This window comes from Vigna unguiculata, chromosome 7 (assembly GCF_037176805.1).
Source record: "Vigna unguiculata cultivar grain cowpea cultivar isolate G323 ecotype 2 chromosome 7, ASM3717680v1, whole genome shotgun sequence".
NCBI lineage: Eukaryota > Viridiplantae > Streptophyta > Magnoliopsida > Fabales > Fabaceae > Vigna > Vigna unguiculata.
In genome coordinates, this window is record NC_140798.1 from 15826899 (window position 1) to 15840649 (window position 13751).

A 13751-nucleotide genomic window follows, 5' to 3' on the forward strand; every position below is an offset into this window, starting at 1 on the left:
CAGCAATGGTGTTCTCAAATCAAGCGTCAAAGGTGTGGAGAAGGATATCACTAGGCAAACATGGAAGGATATGGCTGGCCTAAGGCAAAGAGGTGTGCAAGTCCGCAAAGGTGAAACTAGTGCAGTGGATGAGTTCAACAAGGTGCAATACTTCAATCAATGTGTAAGAAACCAAGGTGAGCAAGCTAGAAATTTCCATGTGGGAAGACTTCGTGTGGAGGAAAGGTTGCTACCCATGGTGGTGACCAAAATCATCATGCCTAGGGGGAGCAACCATGCTACCTTGAATGAAGGTGATCTAGTGGTGATGTATTGCATTCAAAATGGGGTGATGGTGGACTGGACCAACACAATTTGTGATCACATGATGAAGGCAAAGAGGATCATGGATTTCAAGCTTCCATATGTGGTGTTCATCTCCAAGTTCATTGAGCATTTTGGTGTGGATGTGGAAGGAGAGCTTGAGGAGTTTACTGGCCTTCTCAATTGTGTTTCAACATTGAATATCCACAAGATGGGATTCACCAAGGTAGGCAACACTTGGCTAGTTGAAGGAGATCAAGGTGCAAACATTGAAGTTGGAGCAAATGATCATGAAGCGGGAACTAGTGGAGGAAACCGAGAGGAAGATGAACCTCAGCCAATGGCAATTGATTTATACAACCCTCTTGAGAATATTGGACCTACATACTCCCATTGAGAGAATGATTCTCAATCAACTTCAAGACCTCAATATGGCTCAAAATGCACATCATGCATATTGCACAACAAGGTTCCAAGACTTGGATGACCAACTCCATAACGTTAATGACCTCCTCTCCAATGTTTACAACAGAGACAACCCTAGGAATGAGTGAAAGGGATGGCTCATAGGTCATGCATTGCATTTTTGTGCTGCATTTTGTGTGTCTGTTGTCTGTTCCAGTATTTTAGTTGGCTATTTTCTCATTTCAGTCGACTGATTATATCAGTTTTTAGCTTCATGATGTATTTGTCATTTTTGTTTCTGTTTTGGTGTGTTTGTATTCGTACTAGGTGCCCTGGTACACCCTTGCTTTCATGAAAATTTTCATCTTTCCAAATTGATCTATGCATTTCTTTCATTTGATGAATCCAAAGGGGGAGAAAAATGAGTGAAAATTGAGTAAAAGTGTGTTAGATTTGGAAAACCTAAAATAAATCTACTAGAATCATATAATACTGCAAACTTAATCTAAAATCTGAAGCTAAACCATATTATTAGTGATAGGGGGAGCATATGCATATGTGATATGTATGTATGCTTGTGTGCTTTTGCTTGGTTGTATATTTGGAATATTTGTATCTTGTATGCAAAAGCTTTTTCAGGTTTCTCTATGGATCTTAGCTCATCAATTCAACTCGAGGATGTTGGCTTCATCAATTCAGGGGGAGATTGTTGGCACAAGCAAGCTTGAAGCAAAGAATTCATAAAGCCATGTGCATGAAGATCTTAAGTGTTTGATGAAGATTGATGAAGATCCTCTTGAAGATTAAGTTTTAGTTTGTTAAATTTGTATATAACATGTTAAATGTAATGTGTTAGTATTATACATTGTTGATAGGCTATATGACATAGGTTAGATGTCTTGTGTGCCTTAGTGTGTCTCTTTTAATCTGTTAAAATGAGTTTTAATAGGTTAAAAGGCTTGTTGTATATAGTTTCTGGTATGAATGCATTCAGTCAGTTGAATTATTTTTCAATCGATTGATTTCACTTAAGTCAGGTTAAATCAGCTGACTGTACGAAAAATTCTATCGACTGTTTTCACTTAAACCAAACTATATAAGCTGTGTTTTCGCGAGTAGAGGTTCAAATCTGAGTTTTTCTGAATGAAATGGTTTCATTCATCTTTGGGAAGCGTTCTCTCTCTGCAATACACAACTGCAACTCGTGTTTGAAGATCTTGGTTTATCTTGTTGATCTTGGAGGCATTTTGGCTTGTGAGTAGCTTGAAGAACACATGTATGGTGTGCTAGGGACAGCCACCATCAGGTTTGGATGTTCTTGTGCCTCTGGATGGTTTGCCTAATGTGATTTCAGGTCTGTAAGTGTGATTCTAGTAGGTTGAGGTTCTAGATTTTTGTGAGTCAAAAGTCTTGTGTGCTTTGTGTTCAAAAGTGTAATATTGGTGTTTGATTTGTAAAACTTTTGAATATAGTGGAAACCAGGCTTAGGTTGTCCTGAAAAACTGGATGTAGCTCTATGATTGAGTGAACCAGTATAAAAACAGTTGTGCATTCTTCTTTCCCTCATCTCCCTCTCTTTAAAACTCTTTAAAAACTCAAGAAAACCAAGCAATCTTGTGTAATCTGAGGCTTTGTACTTGTTATCAATATTGATTGGAACATTTCTTGTATGTAAAAGATTGTTGTTTGAGTTGAATTCGCGAATTTTGCATAATTCTCCAGTATTTTAGCCGATTGATTTGTCTTTTTAATCGACTGTTTCATAGCATCAAGAACAAGTTAGTTTGTTGTTTTATATTTTAATCGACTGAAAGTGTACTGGTCTGCTGCATTTACATCTAAACTTTCCAGTCCATTAGATTCAATTGATAAAGAGTTTAAGCTTTCAAAAAAGTTTTAAAAAGCCAATTCAACCCCCCTTCTTGGCTAAACTCACCATTTCAAAACTAACAAAGGTCTCCACCCGCGACTACATCGACATTCATACTGTCTTTCATGATGGCGCTCAAACCAAGACAATCCCTATCCGCTTCCTTGTCGTAGATGCGCCTACATCATACAACGTCCTTCTCGGCCGACCATCCTTCAACACTCTCGACGCATTCGTATCCACACCCCATCTGGCCATGAAATTTCCATCCCCATCCGGAGACATCCTTGCCATCCACGACGACCTACGGCTCGCGCAAAAATGCTTCATGGCCAGCCTACGCCCACAACTTCCCATCCTTCAAACCAACAATATTGAACGTCCACCCAACTCTGACATAGCCTTATCTGGAGATGATTTGGACCCTAGAGTAGGCCGGGATGCCCGACTCGAGCCGGTTGATTAAATTGTGCCATTACAACTCCCTAATGGACGCATCATCAAACTAGGCACTAGTTTACAACACGAACAACGCGAGATCCTGATACCTACCCTCATCAGCAACACTGACCTCTTTGCCTGGTCTGCCGCTGACTTACCCGGCGTTGACCCTCAAGTCGCATCCCACAAACTCTCCATTGACAAGGACGCCAGATATGTCTCCCAGAAGAAAAGAAAGCTTGGTGAAGAACGTCGACTAGCGGCCAAGACCAAAGCCGACAAGTTAATCAACGCAGGATTCACCGAAGAAACCCACTACACCACCTGGCTTTCCAACGTAGTTTTGGTCAAAAGAGCAAACGGAAAATGGTGAATATGCATCGATTACACGGATCTCAATAAAGCCTGTCTTAGGGACGCCTACCCTTTACCCAATATTGACCGGCTAGTTGACGGTGCAGCCGGTAACAAAGTTCTCAGTTTCCTTGATGCATACTCTGGTTACAACCAGATTCCCATGGCCACATCTGACATGAACAAAACCGCCTTCATTACAAACGACGCCAACTACTTTACAAAGTTATGCCATTTGACCTAAAAATGCAGGAGCAACGTATCAATGGCAAATGGATAAGGTCTTCAACCACATAATGGGCAAATGTGTCGAGGTATACGTTGACGATATGGTTGTCAAATCCCCAAGTCATCAACAACATGTTCAAGACTAGTCCGCCATCTTCTCTGCATTACGAAAATACAACCTCCGCCTGAACCCCGAAAAGTGCGTCTTCGGCGTCGATCGTCGTAAATTCCTCGGTTTCATGCTGACACAACGCGGCATATAGGCAAACCCCGAGAAATGCAATGCAATCATTGAGATCCGAAGCCCCAGCAGTGTCAAAGAAGTACAATGCCTCATTGGCCATCTAACCGTCATTTCCCGCTTCCTTCCCAAATTTGCCGAGCAAACCTAACCCATCATTCAACTACTCAAGAAATCGGCCAAGTTCTCGTGGAACGACGAATGTGTACACATTTTTCAAAAATTCAAAAACACCGTAATTTTACCACCCATTCTCCATAAGCTGGACACTCATTAACCCTTCCTCATCTACATCACTATCACAAATCACACCGTAAGCGTCGCGCTAGTTCAGGAGGTCGACGACACTCAACACCCTATATACTTCGTCAGCCTAACCTGACAGGATCCCGAAACCAGATACCAGATGTTGGAAAAATTAGCGCTATCCCTAGTACATGCAGCGCAACGTCTACGTCCCTATTTCCAAAACCAAAACATCATCGTCAAAACCGATTATCCCATCAAGAAGATACTTCAAAAGCCAGACCTTACTGGCCCCATGTTGTCCTGGGCCGTAGAATTATCCGAGTTTAACATCCGTTATCAACCACAGGGCCCCATCAAAGCTCAATGCCTCCTAGACTTCGTCAATGACCTGCAACGAACCCTTGAAGAGGACCAGTGGACACTTTACGTTGATGGTTCTTTAAACCCAAAAGGGGCAGGTGCCGACATCGTCTTAGAAGGTCCCAACGACATCCTCATCGAAAAATCCCTCAACTTCGCCTTTAGGACATCCAACAACCACGCTGAATATGAAGCCATCCTCGTCGGCCTATCCCTTGCCCGTGAAGTCGGCGTCAAAACGCTTACATGCAAAACCAATTCCAAACTCATAGTAGGCCTTTTAAATGATGAATTCTAGATCAAAGACCCTACCCTCCGACAATACTATCACTTGGTCTGAAACGTCATCCAATCTGCTTTTGAACGAGTATGCATCCAACACATCCCTAGATCTGAAAATGTCAAAGCCGACATATTGTCTAAATTTGCCAGCACTAAGCTAAAAAGCTGACACTAATCACTCTTACAATAAACACTATCCACACCTTCCACAACAAACACTTGCCATAACCTAACCCAACACCAAGCCGACAATTGGACAACTCTCTACATTCAGTACCTAATGAAGGATTATCTTGTTCCTTTTTAAGATTATTGAATATGGTGTAAGTTGATTAAGAAAGCTAAGTGAAATTGATGGACGTCCTTGGTGTAGGAGAGGAAGGAGATCCATGGAAGACACCAAAAAGAAAATGAAATGCAGCGGAAATGAAGATAAGAGCAAGAAGAGCTTTAGGCAATGGAGGTTTTTGGTGAAGATGAAGAGTAGAAGTGAAACTATGGTATGGAAGGTGGCTAGAGGAGATGAAGGAGAAGGTTATCCATGTATGCTCTCAAAATAATAGAAGAGTGGAGTGATCTTAACACAAACATTCTATTAGAAATTTCAAGAGTTCCCATGTACAAATGGTCTACTTTTGGATTTTATATGTGAGCCTAAAAGCTAGACTAATTCTTGGCCCTTAGATTAAGCTTGGAGGAGAAGCTTTAAGCATCACCCTTTGATGGTGGCTTGGAGAAGGAGGCATCTTCCTAGCCTTTGGATGAAGACTTGGAAAAGAAGACACTCTCTTAGCCCTTGGATGAAGGGGGCACGTGGGTGGAGTGTGGACTTGGCTCCATGGGATGCATGATCCATGAGGTGTAGGAAGGAATGTTGACTTCCACTTAGTCTACCTTTGACCTTTGGTAGCTCATGGCCAAATCTCCTATTGGGCTTAGTCAAGTCCAATTTTATCAATTCAACTACACATTGTTTGACTTATTATTTTAGAAAAACAAGGCCTAAACAATGGCTCAATTTAAATCTATACTACTTCCTTCATGCATCATCTCATATTTTAGAGATTTCTTTAGTCCATGTGAATAATGTAAAAAGCCCATGATTGACTTGATCATCTTGTGAGAGGCCCATGTGAATCTTTCTCATCATGCTTCTAGTGATTGGGCCTTGATGTGGGCTTGGGCTTGTTGATGCACTTGAGCTTGGGCTTGTTGGGGTCACATCATTCTCCATTGGGAAATTTAAAGATAAAGTTTTATGTGATGTAATCCCAATGGAAGCTTGCCATATTCTCTTAGGGAGGCCTTGGAAATTTGATCATAAAACCTTACACAATGGCCACACCAATGAGATCACCCTCCAACATCATTCAAAAACTTTTGTGTTGCATCCCCTCACTCCTAGCCAAGTTGTTAGTGATCAAGTTCAAATGCGAGCTAGGAGAGAGCAATCGGCCTAAGCCGCTAAAGAGTAATCGGTCTAAGCCAGTAACTTAAGAAAACTAAGCGAGAACTTGACAAATTCGGAGCATTACTAGCAAAACCCCTAGGGCCCACGATAATCAAACTAAGGGACCTAGGCTAAGGCCCAAGCCCACCTACGACCCAAATAGGGGCCCAACCCATGACGTGGCCAAACATAATTAATAATCTATAACTATGCATGGACCCCAGCAATTAAAGGTACGCATTCATTAATCCCTTAATAACGAGATTTGACTTTCTAAGAGTTCTTTGCTGGCTTGAGCATCGAAGTCTTCTCCGCAGGTAACCCCTCTCGGGTCCAAACCGGTCCAAACCGACATACCCACAGATAGCATATGCCAGCCAAAAGGAAGCTTACTGAGGAGATTGCAGATTGAGGTAAGGTAATGTTTGTGTCTGACATCTCTTATTTTTTCTCCGCATGAATAATTTTAAATTTGGAAAATTTCATGTTTTGGTACGCCTTTTTCATTTTTTTACCATTTTCACCATTTACAATTTAAATAATTCATATTTTTTATAGTAAAATTGTTCAACATTTCAAGCGAAACACGTTGGGCAATAGGTGTATTACAATTTTAAAATTTTCCTCTTTTGGTAACACTTTTTTAATATATTTTTTTTACCCTTTTCACCATTTACAATTTTGTTAACACCAATCCCTTAGGAGTATTGCACAACGTGTTTCTTTTGAAATGTTGAACAATTTTTATATATAACATGAGTTATTTAAATTGTAAATGGTGAAAAAGGTTAAAAAAATTAAAAAAGTATTACCAAAAGATGAAAATTTTCAAATTGTAATACATTTATTCCCTTTGAGTAACGACAAAGTGTTTCTTTTGAAGTTTTGAACAATCTTCATAAATAAAATATGAATTATTTAAATTGTAAACGATGGAAACAATAAAAAAAATGAAAAAAACGTTACCAAAAGATGAAATTTTTAAAATTTAAAAACACCATCCCCTTTGAGTTTTGCCCGTGTTTCTTTTGAAAAGTTGAACAATTTTTATATATAACACATAAGTCATTTAAACTGTAAAAGGTGAAAAGGATAACAAAACAATTAAAAAGTGTTACAAATCAATGAAAATTTTCAAATAGTAATACACCAATTCCCTGTGAGTATTGGCAAAATTTTTTATTTGAAATGTTAAACAATTTTGATATATAGAATATGAATTATTTAAATTTTTTATGGTTAAAACGGTAAAAAAAATGAAAAAAGCGTTACCAAAAGATGAAATTATTTAAATTTAAAAACACCAATCCCCTTCGAGTATTGCCCAACGTGTTTCTTTTGAAATGTTGAACAATTTTTAAATATAACAAGAGTCATTTATATTGTAAGCGGTGAAAATGGTAAAAAAAATTAAAAAAATGTTTCCAAAAGATGAAAAATTTCAAATTTAAAAACACCAAGTCCGTTTGAGTAATGACCAATGTGGTTCTGTTGAAATTTTGAACAAATTTCATATACAAAATATGAATTATTTGAACTGTAAACGGTGAAAACAGTAAAAAAATTATAAAAGCGTTACCAAAAGATGAAAACTTTAAAATTTAAAAACACCAATCCCCTCTGAGTATTGCCTAACGTGTTTTTTTGAAATGTTGTACAATTTTTATACATAAAATATGAATTATTTAAATTGTAAACTCTGAAAATAGTTAAAAAAGTGAAAAAATTTGTACCAAAAGATGAAATTTTCAAATTTGAAAAGACAAGTGCCCTCTGAGTATTGCCCAAAGTGTTTTTTTTTAAATGTTGAACAATTTTTATATCTGAAATATGAATTGTTTAAATCGTAAATGGTAAAAACGATAAACAAAAATTGAAAAAAACATTAGCAAAAGATGAAATTGTTTAAATTTAAAAACACCAATCCGTTATGAGTATTGCCCAACGTGTTTCTTTAGAAATGTTGAACAATTTTTAAATATAACAGGAGTTATTTAAATTGTAAACGGTGAAAATGGTAAATAGAAAATTAAAAAAGTGTTTCTAAAAGATGAAAATTTTCAAATTTAAAAACATCAACCCCGTTTGAGTAACGACCAATGTGATTCTGTTGAAATTTTGAACAAATTTCATATACAAAATATGAATTACTTAAACTATAAACGGTGAAAACGGTAAAAAAAATGAAAAAATTAGTACCAAAAGATGAAAGTTTTCAAATTTAAAAACAGTAATCCCCTCTGAGTATTGCCCAATATGAATCATTTACATTGTAAATTGTTAAAAGGGTTAAAAAACATAAAAAAGTGTTACCAAAAGATGAAAATTTACAAATTTAAAAACACCAATGCCCTTTAAATATTTCCAGATGTGTTTCTTTCAAAATGTTAATCAATTTTTATATATAAAATATGAATAATTTAAATTGTAACCAATGAAATAGTTAAAAAAATTAAAAAACGTGTTGCCAAAACATGAAAATTTTGAAATTTAAAAACACTAATTCCCATTGAGTAACGACCAAAGTGGTTCTATTGAAATTTTGAACAAATTTCATTTATAAAATATGAATTATTTATTTGTAAATTGTTTAAACGATAAAAAAAATGAAAAAAGCATTACCAAATGATGAAAAATTGAAAATTTAAAACATTAATCCCCTTTGAGTATTGCTCAACGGTTTTGTTTTGAAATAATGAACAAATTTTATATACAAAATATGAATTATATAAATTATAAACGGTGAAAATGGTGAAAAAAATTAAAAAAATATTACCAAACGATGAAATTTTTCAAATTTAAAAACACCAATTCCCTAAGAGTATTGCCCAATATGTTTCTTTTTAAATGTTGATCAATTTTTATATATAACATATGAGTTATTTAAATTGTAAATGGTGGAAAAGGTAAAAAAAAAATGGAAAAAGTGTTACCAAATGATAAAATTTTATAAATTTAAAAACACCAATCCTCTCTGAGTATCGCCGAACGTGTTTCTTTTGAAATGTTGAACAATTTATATATATATATGTATATATATATATATATATGTATATATATATACATATATATATATATATACATATATACATATGTGTATATATATATATATACACATATGTGTATATATATACATATATATATATATATATATATATACATATATATATATATATATATATATATATATATATATATATAACATATGAGTCATTTAAATTGTAAACGGTAAAAATGGTAAAAAGAAATATTAAAAAAGTAAGGTTAAAATACCTTTTTGGTCCCAATTTTCGTCAAGTTTTTTCAAATAAGTCCTAATTTTGGTTTTATGTTAAAATAGGTCCCAATTTTCGTCAATTTTGTTCAATTGGGTCCTTTTTTGCTAACACCGTTTAAATCATTAACAGCCATGAACAGTGACTGCCATGTGTCACTTCGTGGTTTTTTTGAATTTTTTTTATTTTTATTTTTAATTATTTTAAAAGTTTTTTTAATTTTTTTTTAATATTTTTTTAAATGTACATGTGTCAACACAAGAGTGTGCCACGTGTCACTTCATGGTTTTTTTGAATTTTTATTTTATTTTTTAAAATTTTTTTTAAATGTCCACATGTCAACCCAGTAGTGTGCCACGTTTCAAAGTCAATGTTCTATATTCAATTTGGTCCCTATATTTGTTATTTTTGTTCAATTAGGTCCTCATTTTTTTTAACATTAACCAATTTGGTCCCTATCGAAGATATGACCAAATTTAATTTTTATATCAAAGTTATAATGATGTGAATTTTAATATATTGTATAAAAATATTTAATAGAAAATGTGAATTTTAATATAAAAATTAAATTTGGTTTTAATTTGGAGAGGGACCAAATTGGTTAATGTTAACAAAAATTGGGACCTAATGGAACAAAAATAACAAATATAGGGACCAAATTGAATTTAGAACATTGACTTTGACACGTGACACGCTACTAGGCTGACACGTGGACATTTAAAAAAAAATTTAAAAAGATATTTAGAAAAAAATTTTAAAAAATTTGAAAAAACCACGAAGTGACACGTGGCACGCTCTAGGATTGACACGTATACATTTAAAAAAAATAAAAATAAAAATAAAAATTCAAAAAAACCATGAAGTGACACGTGGCAGTCATTGTTGATGGCCGTTAATGATTGAAACGGTGTTAGCAAAAAAGGACCCAATTGAACAAAATTGACGAAAATTGGGAGCTATTTGAACACAACCAAAATTAGGACTTATTTTTAAAAACTTCATGAAAATTGGGTCCAAATAGGTATTTTAACCAAAAAGTAATACAATTCCCTTTGAGTATTGGCCAAAATGATTTATTTGAAATGTTGAACAATTTTTATATATATAAAATGAATTATTTAAATTGTAAACGGTGAAAACGGTAAGCAAAATGAAAAAAACATTACCAAAAGATGAAAATTTTCAAATGTAAAAACACCAATCCCCCTTAAGTATTACCTAACATGTTTCTTTTTAAATGTTGAAAATTTTTTATATATAACTGATAATGTTGTCGTTAAGCGATGAAATTACCATTACTTAACTTTAGCAACTTTAGTATTGCTAAGTTAGTAGTGAACAAACTAGTTAAGGTTAAGCTAACCCTAATCATGTTTATTCCTTTAGTATTATCCATAGTAAATTCAACCAAAGTAGAGTCTCAACTAAATTTTACTATGCCTAATCATGTTTATTCCTTTTTGTTTCCTCACAAAATAGAAAACTTAATTAATCAAAGTAAAGTCTTCACTAATTTTAGTTAAAGTGATTACCAATAATCAAAGTACAGTCTCAATTATTGGCAAAAACTTATTTAATCAAATGAAAGTTTCTAAATAAAATCAAAGTAAAGTCTCAATTGAATTTAAAAACCTTTTAACTCATATGATTAGCATGCTTGTAGATTTTAAATCATTATTTTCTATTCAATTAAGAAGCAAAGGACATAGATAAACAAAAACTACAACAATAATCAGAAGAACAAATAAATTAATTCATCTAACCTCAAAATCCAGTTAAGAAATTACAGTGGAATCAACCCTAAAAACATAGCCCTCCATGGCTTTGATGGAATACATGATAATACGATGAAGGAAAGAAAATAAAAAGAAAGGAAGAATGAGAGATGTGGTGATGATGGTATCTGCCAAAACTAGAAAGTAAGAATGGCTTGGACTTTATCTGTTCTGTTGCTGAAATATTTTATCTGTATTTAATTAATTAGCAACTTAATTTCAGTCCAATTTCCAATTTTGCCCCTCTTGTTTAACCATTTTTACAATATTGACCAGAGTTGACTACTACTTTGACCAATTGACCTGTTGACCAGTTTGATTGTGCAATAACAGATTGGCACATGGCAGAGTGCACGTTCTCAAACCATGCTTCAATTCTCCCATGGCTTTCATGATTTGGAGACCTTGGAGTAGGAGGAGTGGAGTGCTCATCATCAGATTGGGTAGCTCTTAGGGAACGACGAGGCATGATGAGTGTTGGTATGGCTGTTTCTAAAAGATGTATGATGCAAATGCAGCAATACAAGTGCAGTATTTATAATTCAAGAAATTGATTTTCAAAAACAGTTGATTAAATGATGCAGATTTTTCTAATTAATTCGTTTTATGTTACCCAAATCAATTTAATGCAGTCCAAAACAGTATCTCGTGCATTTATGATGTTTTCAATGTGTTTTTATGAGAGAATCAATCAGTTCAGATCATGTGAGCTGCATGCACATTGGAATTGTACACTAGAATGCTTTTAGTCAAATAATTCAATAAAAGTAACACATGGCTGATGAAATGGGAAGTTAAGAGCAGATAGTACCTGACAAAAAGATGCTTTCTTTGACCGAGCCAGCTTAACAATTCAATTCGTGAGTAAAAGTACAGTTTAAGTACAATCAACATGTTGAAAAACAGAATCAGACGACTAAAACAACATCAGAGCATTAGAGATTTAAAATAGAATCTGGTTAAGTGAAATCAGCTGACTGATTTTGAAAATTAATCGATTGAAAATCGTGAAATTGAATCTTCATTTTTCCAGATTCAGTTTTAATGAAATCAACATACTGAATTATGAAAACAACAGATTAAAAATCATAGCAGATCAATTTTTCATCATCCAATGGCAGTTTAAGTGAAATAAACATGTTGAAATACAGAAATAACAGGTTGATATATCATGAATTTGGCAAACAGAGGCATATTTAAGTGAAATCAACACGTTGAAATGCAAAATCAACAGGTTGACTATGACATTTTTTAACTGTTGCATACAACAGCAGATTTTTATGAAATCAATGCATGAGTACATAAGATTAACATACTACAAACACATCAAACAACATTATTGATGTCTAAAATGCCTAGTTCCGTTCTTAGCTTATTAAACCTATCCTTAGCTAATGGATTTGTATACAAATCCGCCAATTGATTTTCAGTTTTAACAAATTTGATTTCACAATCTCCCTTTTGAATATGATCACGAATGAAATGATGCCTAATCTCTATATGCTTGGTTTTAGAATGTTGTATTGGATTCTTGGTTAAGTTGATTGCACTAGTGTTATCACAATACAAAGGTACCTTGCTTAGCCTTACACCATAGTCCAAAATTTGATGTTTCAACCATATGATTTGTGCACAGCCATGTCCAGCAGCAATATATTCAGCTTCAGCTGTGGAAAGTGCCACACAAGCTTGCTTTTTGCTATTCCATGAGATTAGACTTGATCCAAGCAAATGACAAGTACCACTTGTGCTTTTCCTATCCAATTTGCACCCTGCATAGTCTGAATCTGAAAAGCCATTAAGAGATATGTTAGAATCACATGGATACCATAAACCAACATTGGTTATTCCTTTACGGTACTTTAGAATCCTTTTTGCAGCCTTAAAGTGTGATTCCTTTGGATTTTCTTGAAATCTAGCACAAAAGCATACTCCAAACTGAATATCTAGCCTACTTGTTGTAAGATAGAGCAAAGACCCAATCAACCTTCTATATTTGGTTGATTCCACTGGTCGGCCAACCTCATCTGCATCCATAAGATAGTTTGTTGCAATTGGAGTGGCAACTTCCTTGCAATCCTCCATTTTGAACTTTTTCAACAAGTCAAAACAGTATTTTGATTGATTTAAAAATGTTCCATGCTTGAGTTGCTTGACTTGCAACCCTAGAAAGTAGGTAAGCTCACCCATCATGGACATCTTAAATTCTCCCTGCATAGCTGCAACAAACTCTTCAGACAATGTGTTGTTATTTGAACCAAAGATGATCATCAACATACACTTGAACAAGTATAACATCATTTTCATGTTTTCTAATGTAGAGTGTTTTATCCACTACACCTCTAGCATAACCTTTTGATAAGAGAAAATTGCTTAGCCTGTCATACCATTGCCTTGGTGCTTGTTTCAAACCATATAAGGCCTTTTTCAATTTGAAAACATGGTTAGGATAGAGATGATCCTCAAATCCAGGAGGTTGTGATACATACACTTCTTCATTTAGAAAACCATTCAACAA